The 11,766-nt window shown below is 42.4% G+C and overlaps 1 protein-coding gene across 2 annotated transcripts in view; it reads left to right on the plus strand.

The window, feature by feature from the left end:
- KCNIP1 (potassium voltage-gated channel interacting protein 1) overlaps window positions 1-11,766 on the plus strand; it is a 131,230-nt gene that overhangs the window by 92,480 nt on the left and 26,984 nt on the right. The window lies entirely within an intron of this gene.

Raw genomic sequence — 11,766 nt, forward strand, 5'->3', positions numbered from 1 at the left:
ACCACCACCTCTCCCACCAGTCCTTCTCTGTTAGTGAACAGGAGGTCAAGCAGGGCACCTCCCCTGGTAGGCTCACTTACCAGCTGTGTCAGGAAGTTATCTTCCACACACTGCAGGAACCTTCTGGACTGTTTCCTTTCTGCTGTGTTGTATTTCCAGCAGATGTCTGGGAAGTTGAAGTCCCCCACGAGAACAAGAGCTCGCGACTGAGAGACTTCTGCCAGCCGCTTGTAGAATACTTTGTCAACGTCCTCATCCTGGTCGGGTGGTCTGTAACAGACTCCCAACAGGATATCTTTTCTTCAATGCCTGAGGTATAGGTGCTGCCCTCTAACAACGTATCTACAGAAATATAACCCGTGCCAGCTCTCCATTCCTAGAGCTGTAAGGGGGGGTTGATGCTGCCAGCTCCCCCACAATTGCATACTGTGTATTTCGGCAGAAAGCTTTCTTACGTGAGCAAATGCATTGCAGTAAAGTTTCTTATGTCCTGTTGAAAAATCCGAATGTGTATTGGAACAATATTTTCTGAGCAGTTTCTTCTGTGCAAATAGAGCTTAATTGGTACTTATGTTCCGCTTAATTATGCTTCACATTTTGGTGCAATCTGCTCAACTTAAACACCAGTTCTGTGAAATGGAAAGAAGCAATCCTTTTGGGTGATACTGTCTCGTTTGGATGTGATCTGTAGCGTGCTTATTTAATAGCAGTGTTTCACTCCTCAGTTCTGCCTGGACCAAACCAATTTGTACTGTTTATGGTCTTTGTACAGGTGAATTGCCATACTGTGGTGGTGAGCTGTCCTGTCTGCTATTATAGGAGGAAAATTGCTCCCAGATTCACTCCTGCTAGGGACGCTAGCATTGCCTTCTAGTTATATGGCAAATTCTGGTTTACGCACTGCTGTTTCCAAACAGGATGACATGTATGTTAATCAACAAAACGCGTTTTCAGCTTGGGAAAATAAGTGTTTCTGTTTAAAAAAAGAAACAAAACAACAACAAAAAAAACCCACCAAAACCCCAAAACTCCAAGGCTTCATTTTAAAAAACAAACAAACTGATTTTAAGAAATTAAAACTTAAGGCCAAAGTAAAAATAATGACTTTCTTTTTCTTTTTTTTTTTAAGAAAAAAGATCTTTAGTGTGAAATTTCTGTTGTGCAGGATTCCAGTGTAGGTGCCTGGCTATGAGCATACGCATGTTACAGGTCTGCTCATTCACTGTGTAGTTCCCCAGTAATGAAGTAAAAATTTGTGGAACTGGGTCACTTAACAGATAAAAAGCTGCAAAGAGCCGCTGCACTGTAAGTAGACTGAGACGAACTGACCACGAGCATGGTGCAGGTGGAGATGGGTTCTGCCTGCATTGCAATGAACGGTGAACTTCTGTGAGAAATGAAATTTGAAATATTTTCCAAAATGAAGTTTTCTAAAGCACAGTTGAAACTTCCATTTTGTGGAAAATAAGGGGGTTTTGATTTATTTTCATAGTCTGATACGTCACCTTTGGAAGAGTGACATCTCCCACAGAACAATCTGAATTCAAACAGCTTCAGTGCACTGTTTGGGAGCTCAGCCCAAGCTGCCCATGCACCCAAGGGTGGCTCAGACACAGGGACCTTCTGCCCTTCCTGGCATGCTCATGGCAGTGGGACACCCACCGGGGAGCCACCGGCCCGCAGCAGCACCTGGCCCTTGGGCTGTGGTGGACCCAAAATGCTTTGGCCATCCTCGCTTTGGAGGCTGCTACGGCAGTCCTTCATATCTGTGGCTGCATTGAGATACTCCCACCAGCAGCCTGCAGTGACCGAGCACAGGCATGCCTTTGGGAAGGCACAGATAGTGCACGCACACACACATGTACACACATGCGCTCTCTCCAGGTGAAAAATCCCAGTCCAGAATAAAGAATTCTCAGGTGAGGCTGCAGTTTTGTGATCCCCTGCAATCGTGACCTCACGTACCCCATATGTGATGAAGAGTGTGCATTATTAAGGGGTTTATGTAGTTTAGGTTGTGGTTGGCCTTGCACCATTGTCTATTCACCTTCGTCTTCCGAATGTCTGCTTAGTTCTCCTGTCAGTTCTGCAGCCAGTGCCAAGTGTATGTAATTCTACCTGTTAAAAAAAGCTGCCTTTGAGGGGAGAAAAAAATCTTAGTTTTTAGACTGTAGTTAAAACCTGCCTGAATGCACAAATAAAAAATTCTGTTTTTCCCATAATAACCCAAGGATAACATGTCCTTGAATTAAGCACTGAACTAATTACTATCTCTGATTGCTTGATTCCCCTGCATTATATATTCATTGATTATTGTTCTTCCAAAAGCCTTTTTCTAACTCAAAGCTTGAGCAGACCAATGTTCATGGAAATCTGTGCAGTAATAAATCAGGGACTTGAAGTGTCTGATTTGCTTTTCAATAAGAAAGAAAAAAAACCATAGGCAGGAATAATTCTTCTTGGAGAGAATAAGTCCATTTGTAATGCATTGTCTTGGCTCATCAGAGGTTTTCTGATGAATAACCTATTCCCAAAAAGAAAAAAAAAAGTTCAGTTACTTCATTTATAATTCAGAAGTCTCCTATGACTATTTCAGTTATTAAGTGCCCTATGAAGAGTTTCTGATATTTCTTCTGAAAAAAAATCAGAGTTTGATGGTTTGACATATTCTTATGGTTTTCCTTTTCCCTTGCTGCTTTGGAGTCAAAATCTTGCCTTGATCCTGTCTCACCCTGCATTTCCCAGGCTAGGAGAACCCATTTAGTGGGTCCACAGTGGCCTTGTGCTGCTTTTTTGAGACGATTGCTGCCTCCATATCCTTTATTTGCCCTCTCTGCACCTTACCAAAACACGTGTAGGAGACTTCCAAAATTTAATTTTCTTTTTCCTAGTGGTAATTACTAACCTAAACTTCAGTCTACTAAAAGTGTAGTAATTTGTTTAAGCTATTAGATTTTATGCTTGAGTAGCTGTGGTAGGAATTTTCTGCCGGGCTAGTTACCCATTAATAAGAAACAGGTCTTCTGCAAAACTGATGTTTGTCAGGATGTGGGGCTTTGTGCCCCTTGCTGGAGGCTGGGCTGCCCCTCTGCTGCTGCCTGCCATGTCCCCAGCTATTAGACTGTCAGGGGAAAGAGACTTTTCATTGCAGTTAGCCAGATAGTAATTGTTCAGGAAATAGGATTTGCATGGACATTTTTCCATTTTCTGTTTTTCATCTCTACCCAAGATTAATTTAAATAAAATAAAATTACAAATTATGGCCTTTAACAGCGGATTTCTTCCTCTACCCAGGTGTGACTGTGGGTATCTCAGAGTAACCTCAGCTCTGTCCCAGGCTCCCTATGTGGCTCTGAGCAAAACTCCTGATGGAGGAGCAGATGTAAACCAGATGCTTGCAAGCCAGGGCTGCCCAGGCATGCCACAGCCTTGCCACGCAGGAAAAGCTCCTCTGCTGTGCTCTGAGCACTTGTTCTTGACAGCTAAAGCGGAAAGAATGGCCTTCATACTTTGTTTCTTGCTGAGATGACAAACTTTTGGTGTAGGAGCTGTCCCTACTATGTATTTGTACAATGGTGGGACCCTGACTTCAGGATCACAGACATAGCTGATAGAGACCAGGATCAAGTTAAGCTCCAGAAGGCGGATTATTGTCTGTAAGCCCAGCCAGGTGGTGTAAAGATCTCGGCCATGAACATCATTGTTCTCTGTGACGATGCTCAGTGCTATCTAGATTGCATTTTATTACAGCAGGTAAGCTTGTTCTGTTATACTTGTGCATCTTAAGGAAGTGCATAGGCTCAAAATTTACTAAAGAGCTGTGCATATCCTGGGTACAAAGACATCAGCTCTGAATTGGGAAATTGAGCTCAGATTGCTGGAGACCAGGGTAGGGCTCTTGGTGATATTACTCTGTTTATCTTGTTTTTTATTCTCTTCCCTGGCTTAGACAAAATTTTTTTGGTCTGACCCAAGTGAGCCATTCTTATGTGTCACCTTTTCAAAGAAGAAAATCTTACAAAGCTTGAATGGATTGATAGAAATGAGGAACGCTGATTATAGGTGAGAATAATGCCAAAAGGCTATTTCCAGGGCACTCTGTGCTAGGCTGTGAATGCCAAGAACTGCATCTTTTTGGAATATTGATTTTTTTCCGATCTGCAAACAGGATGATACTTGGCTTTCATTCTGCTACTAGTTTGCACAACAACGGATTCTTGATGGCTGGAGTTCAGCACCTGCCCCAGATCTAGAGAGAGCCTGGTTTTGCAGCACAACTTGCTGCAGGAACAACTCTGTAATGTGAGTTCTCTTGCAGAGCCTGAGTAAGCAAAAGGCCCTGGAAAGCACAGAGCCTAGTCACAGAATTAACGTGCCTCTATTATGAACGCTCATCTCCTTTTTGGAAATCACCCTGGGTTGATCCGTTTGCTCTGTGAAATACTACAGACAACTGGGACAAGTTGGTGGTGTTGCCTTTGGAAAGAAGGTTAGTGACCTCATTACATGTTGGTTCATAGTTGTTCCCTGGGTAAGGTGGTCTAAATGATCTCTACTCTCTGCTGGCTGGGTTTCTCCCTGTTGTACCAGCCCTGAGTCCAGCTCTTTTCTGTGATTACACTTTTCCATATGGCTGATTCATGGCTCTTGTTTTAAAGCCTTGTGATGGAGCATGGCATGAGGGGTGTCTGCGTCCCTGCTTGGGAAGCCACATGTCTGCTTTTCTGGATAAGGCAATGGATGTATAGATGTGTTCATACAATACCAGCCATGTTCAGCCTGATTTGTTATACTAGTGCTAGATTCAAAGACAGCTTGGTAGCCAGTAGTTCTGGGAATATGGCAAAAGAATCTGGTGCATCTTCTTCAGATGAGTCGCTGTTTTTTATGTTTATTTAACCATATGCATGCTTGCAATCAGTTCTTCCTGTTGGTCATTGTTCAGCCTCATCACTCTGTTACTATTGGCTGCATTCCTCAGATTGCTCTTCGAAGTACTTGGAGTGGTTTAGAAGCAAATACTTAAAGCACTGCCTGAATATCAACCTAGAAAAAATTCAAGTCTTGGGAGAGTCCTTGCTGTAAGTGGAGTGGAGCTTTGTCTTATGCAACAGAACAGAACCAAGTACTAAGTCCCATTTGTAACAAGGGAGGTGCCTTAACTGAGTGCTAATGAAGTCGAGGGGACTTGTGTGGAGTGCTGGGAAAGCGTGTCTGGATGTATAAATGTTATTATTCCTATTTTACTGATGAGTAAATTGCCTTTACTTCTTCCTGTTCTGCCAGAGAGCTACTGAGGTGTAATTCATTTCTATGGCAGGGCTGGAAATAGATTCATAAGCAGTTGAGTGCTGTGAAATGGTGCTCCTGGTTGTAATGCATTATCATGAGCAAATAACACTGCTGATGCTATTGATGGTCATGACTAGGAGGTTGAAAGAAGCTATCAGTGCTATCAAGCAAGATAGCTTTTAGGTTGGGTTGCAATTCGTGTTAGACATTTGTCTTTTTGAATACCTGGGCTCTGCAGTCCAAGTCCTGCTACGGATGTAAGAACTACTTTGCATAAACTGTTTTGTGTTTCCAGCAAAATACTGCAAGTTCTGCAAAACTCCCCTTTCAGGGGAATGATATATTCTAATGTTTGTTTCTTTGATTCCCCTAAAGGGAAATGATTTATTGTGAATTCTGCTGTGAGGCCATTAATGTGCTGGGAGGATTTTCTTGCTGGGCTTGAAGTTTCCTCCTGCAGGGCATCTGAGAAAGAGCAGAGTTGGAGTTTGGGGTTGGGTTTTTTTGGGGGGTGTGGAAAATGCTTCATCATCTGTCCCCTTGCAATCCTACATTTTAATTGTAGCCATGACTAGGTGCCACTTAGTGTTGGAAAGGGATTGATGGTGGGTGCTTGTCCTTGGATTAACTTTTCAGACAGGATTTTTCAGGGCCTCTATGGATATAAAACTGTGTTTCAGACAGAATAGAGAATCTCCTCTTCTGTGAAGTTCATTACTGATGGTCAGGAAAAAATTGTACAAACTGAAGCCTGGATTGCTGTCAGGGCAGCTAAAGACTTTCTGGAAAATGGCAGAAAACTGCAAAACACACAAGCGGTATCAGTGGTAGTTTGGACACAGCTCTAGGCAGTGCCTTTGCCCCAACTCCAGCCTGGACCTGAGCTCTTGAGGTTGAGCACTATGTGGATGAGTTGCAGCATGGAAAACTCTTTTTCCAGAGTGCCTCTTGTGTGTCTACTGCTCTGCACAAGGTGTCTGTGCCCCTGGCACATCCCAGCCCGGCCATCCACTGGAAAAGGTGTTCAAGGAGGTGTTCCGGGCTTTTACTGTGGGAATGAGCACCTCTTAACTCATTAGACATTGCCTAGAGCTGTGTCCAGGATACCACCAACCTAAGAGACTGCAAGCTATATACCCATCTGTTGAACTAAAATTATATATACTTGGGGGAAGTAGCATTTCATAGCCCAACAAAGCACACAAAATAGAATTATTCTCAGAAGATGACTGTATGTCAGCCTAAGCTGTCTTTTGTGCAGAGAAGTTTGAAGTTGAATTGAAGAAGTGATGCTGAATATATTTACAATTTCATATTAACAGAGTAAAATGGAAAGTGCTGCCAGGTTCTGTGGCCTGTAAAATATATGTGTTGCAGGAAATACATCTGTTTAACAAACCATACAAAAATTATTCAACTATATAAAAAGTTAGTATGTAAATATTTCTCATTTTTTTATTTCTTTTCAGTTGGGAATCGGTGTGTTACCAAATGGCATTTCAATATCATGTTTCATCACTAAGTGATGTGCTAAGTTTCTTACAAAGTGCAAAAATAATCAAGAGTACTCTTCTCGCTTTCCAGTGTGGGTAGTGTAACGTGAAGCTTTATTTGTGGTGTAAATAATGCTGAAAAATGGAATGTGCTCATACTACACTACTCATGAGATTACTCAAAAGTGAGTAGGATTTGTCATGGTCTAACCCCGGCTGGAAACTCAGCACCACGCAGCTGCTCGCTCACTCCCCCCACAATGGGATGGGGGAGAGAATCAGAAGGGTAAAAGTGAGAAACTTGTGGGCTGAGATAAAAACATTTTAATAGGTGAAAAGCATAACAATAGTAATAATGATAATAATAAGAGAATATACAAAATATACAAAACAAGTGATGCACAATGCAATTATACCCCATCCCAAGCAGTGATCACTCTCCCCCCAACTGACCAACTACCTCCCCCGGAGCATGACGTTATATGGTATGGAATAGCTCTTTGGTCAGTTTGGGACAGCTGTCCTGGCTGTGCTTCCTCCCAGCCTCCTGTGGACCTGGCCGAGCAGGAGAAGCTGAAAAAGTCCTTGAGTAGTCTAGGCACTACTTAGCAACAACTAAAAACATCAGTGTGTTATCAACATTCTTCTAGTACTAAATCCAAAACACAGCACTATGCTAGCTACTATGAAGAAAATTAACTCTATCTCAGACGAAACCAGGACAGATTGAAGTGTACAAAAAAAGAGGCTGTTCATCCTGAGAAGCTCTGTACAAGCCAGGAGAGGTGAGGCAGGGGTTTCTGGTTTAAGCAGGGAACCCTGTCCAGCTCAACGTTACCAGCTGGTGATACCTTCAGCAGATGCGATGGTAGTGCTGCTCAGGTCTGTAGAGACAGAAAGGATTCCTCTCTGTGAGGTGGAGAAGCTGGAGCAGTTCTGCCTGGAAGCATGCACCAAGAGGAGCCTTTACTGCTTCCAGGGCTGCAGTCTTGCCCTCCACTGCCATAGGCAGGTACTGAGATCTCTGTTTGTTTGTTGGTTTGTTTTTTTTTCTCTTCCTTCCGACTACTCAGAGAAGCAGTGGATCACGTAATTTGAGGAAGTTTTTCAACTGACCTAACTAGAACCTGCCAAGGGCAGAGAAGCTCCTGTTGTAGGCTTTTACTTGCCTCCTTCGTAAAAGATGTGACACAACTGCAGGACGGTCGTGTTTCCACTGACTGTTAAGTTTATGAAACCCATTTATTTCTCCCTAGGGGCAGGAAGGTTGTGTTGGGGCTCCTGTAACTGAGAAAACAGAGCTGGCTGAAAACAATCTAGCAGTTAAGGCCCCATCCCCTCAGTACATTTGGCAGTGAGGGATGTGTGCATAAGCCATTTTATATCTATTCTATTGAGTTCCTTTAAATTCATTCTATTAAACAAGCAATTAGTCTGGTTTAGAGTCTAAAAAACCTGCCTTCTGAATCCCAGGCACCTCTGGCCAGCTCAATGTCCCATCACACCCTACAGCACATTACTACTATAGTTTCCTAAAAGTAAGACAAAAAGGAACCTTGAAGCAGAATTCTGCTCTACAACAGGATTGGGTTTTGCAGTGAAATAAAAACTCTCTGTCATGTTTGTTTTCTCAGATAATAGGAACAAAGTCAAACACTAATGTTGGGGTGCATAATGGCTTCCCCTGTTGTTCAGATAGTTTCTGAGTGTTCAGAGGATTGAGCATAGGCACAAATAAAAAATGCTGCCATGCAGATGTTTCAGGGGAAATGTAACCATCTTACTGGTGTGTCACTGCTGAAATAGGACTACATAGCTGCAAATTCAGTCTTTCTTTTCTCCATTTTTCAATCTCTGCTTCCTGCATCTTATTTTGGCACCTGCAAGGTTTGTGTTCAGTTTTCCTTCGTTTTTCTTTAAGCTATAAATGAAAGAAAATATTTTAAGTCAAATTACATTGAAAAATGGATTTATATGGTTTAAGTAGAGTCTTATATTGGGTTTCCTACTACAGTTCTGTTGCAGCTTGCCCTGGTCAGGTACAGGTGGGCAGGCCCGTTCCACACGCACAGCCCTGATCGTTTGGTTATGGCATTACCTGCTGCTTGTAAACAAACAACTAATATGTTAGAAATAATCCTCAAAAATTATTAACTGAGCTTCTGCCAATTTCTTTTTTCCTTTTCATTGATCCATAGTTGCTCAGAAACTGCTCTATTTTGCTGCCCAAACAGTAATCCATAACCTGGTGTTTTTGGGGTGGGGGAAAAAGGGGGGCGGGAATCATAAGACTCCTCTTGGAAGAGATGACAAGTAATCAAGTCCTCAGTAACTGCTTCTGCATGCTTTAGGAAGAGGACTAGGAAGTGCTGGTAGCAACATCATAGTTTCTCCTTTTTGTACTATTCAATATGCTAAGTAGACATAAGCATACAAATTTGAGATGACAATTAAAAATTTTTCTGTTGAGCTTATTGAAAAGTGCCATTTTTCAACAAAAAACAATTTGGTGACAAATAAAAGTACAGATTGTGAAATAAAAACTTAGTTCTAATTTTAATAATCTGGAAGTGGATTCATTTTCAATTGAACCATTGAAAGCTGACTATGAAGTTTATCAAACAATGAAGAAAAATTTATTTTTCTATTTCTCTTTTTAAGGGCTTTTTTCCTATCTCTGTAAAGAGGAAGAGAAAACATTGTTTATATCCAGAAGGTATTACCTACAGTCTAAAGTTTTGATAACATACAAGGTTACCCAATACAGAAAAAATAGATCTTTCTCATTTTTTGCAACACATCTACTGTCTCTCTGTTATCTGTTAATCATCTCTGATGCGCCTTCATGTTTTTAAGCCCAGTATTTACAGTGGGACCTCTCCATGTACTCTAGCTCTAGTGTTAACATAAAATTTTAGAACTGTGCTTATTAGACCTGAAGGTGGGAGGCTTTTCTTTCCTGTCCTCAGGATACCCCGCAAAGTGGGATTTCCCTGGCGGTGGGTGATTTCATGGCTAATGGTTCAACGCCCTTCACTTCAGCAGAGATTCAGAGCCTCTTTAAGCAACCTGCTCATGTTCTTTATTTATTGATAACCTATCTTGGCGGATTGAGAAGGTTAAAAAGTCTTGCAATTACAGTGCATGTGGTACAGCGGACTTTATTGAATTTTACTAACTGTTTTTATATGCTTTCAGTAAAGGTCCTAGTATGTACTGCTCTGTCTTTAGTATGTGTTGTGATCTATGCATACAATTTAAGTCCATGGTTTGCTGTAGGCTCTTTGCTCTTGAAACCAGCTTCTCTTGGAAGTATTCTTGACATTTCAGTTCAAAAGGGGAAAGTGTGGAGGTTTCTGTAGTTGCTAATCTATGAATGATACCCCTGTGTGAGTAGTCAGTCATTCAGGATTCAGTTGTGTTATTGATCATCTCATGTGAGTGCCCTCAGTATCACCACCACTCTTGTGTTGGTCTCGGTTTTTCCTTGAATTGTTCCTTTCTCAGGTTGAGAACAGCTGAGCCAGAGTTAGCAAGGCCAAGCACCACGGCTCAGCAGTGCTATCTGAGCAGGCATTTTCTCAGCACATAGGTGATGCTGTTGGGAAGCCACGTTCTGATACTTACTTCTGCCAGGTTTGTGTGTGGCCAGGTAAGTTCTTAAATTCTCCAATGGAGGGTGAATTATCTCTACTCCTGCACCAGTTTAACATCCCGTCCCACAGAGCTATCAAGAGCAAGCTAAAACTCTAACAGTAAAAGCTCAGAGTGACAGCAGTGAAGTGAGGTTCAACCCCTCCAACAATTCCATGCTATTCCTATGTGTGTAAGTCACATTCTGTAACATGCCAGAAGGAAAAGGCATGTTCACTTCTTTTTCTGTTTAAGGGAAAAGTATTGAGCATGAGGTTTAAATGGCTTTAAAGAATTCATGATGTAATTTCTCTGCCTTAAGATTTCAGGTACAGGCCCTGAGTTGGTCATGGCTTGTTCAGGGGCACCATGGGGTTTTGCAGAGATGGACTGCTGCAAGATTTTGGTGGAGAGCATGGTCTCGGGGCTCTGTTTACCTATACAAAAACAGTGACTGGTGCAGCATGTGCAGTGTGAGCTTAGAGAAACACAGCAGTGAGAATTACTCTGTTTTGGTGCCTACTTGATGCTGGTGTCCGCTGGGGACACATAGATGTACCATCTGTGGGAGAATATGAGCTGGCTGGTGTGTGAAAGGAAACTGTGTGGGCTCACTGGTGCTTCCCTGGTGGCAGCAGCAAGGAGGTGAGGTACCATAGAGCCGACAGAGTGGTGAAAGGTTGTTTGGGAAGGTTTGGGCAGCTGGAAGCACAGACTGCATAGAAATGAAGGAAATAGGTGATGCCAGATGGATGGAGGGCAGGAGCTGCCTGGGCTGGAGGCAGGGCCAGGGAGTCACAGATAGTAATATTTTGACCAAAAGTTTTGTGCCTTTTGCAAGCTATTGCAGATCATATTGTGTACCCAGTTCTCCAGTAAAAAGAAACTGATGCCATGAGAAGCCATGTACATATCTTTAAAATAATTTTTTTCTTCTCTTACTTTGAACCTAATTTGCTAATGAAATTTTCTCACGAGGTTAGTACAAAATGGCCATGTTTCAAGTGAAGTGACTACAAAGAGCACCAGGTAGAGTCTTCCAGACCAGCTGAGACTTCTTCACCCTTACTAATCACTTTTTTTTATTTCTACAGCTGTCAAAGAGCTAAGCTGTGGAGAGGAAGCAGCAGGCTGTGGGGCCCTCTTGTTGACCCTCAGCAGACTTCAAAAATTGCATGCAAAGTGCTCCTTATCCCTTATCAGAGTTGCTAGGATGACTGCTGCATTGCTGTCTTGCTGTGTGCATGGATGCTTGCATGGGTGCATGACTGCATGCATGCTTCTCTTCACATGCTGCCCCAAGTTTCATGGTCATGCAGGGGACAGCAAGCTCTGATTTCCTTTCTTC

Source organism: Egretta garzetta, unplaced genomic scaffold (genome assembly GCF_000687185.1).
Source record: "Egretta garzetta isolate BGI_Z169 unplaced genomic scaffold, ASM68718v1 scaffold60, whole genome shotgun sequence".
NCBI classification, from domain to species: Eukaryota; Metazoa; Chordata; class Aves; order Pelecaniformes; family Ardeidae; genus Egretta; species Egretta garzetta.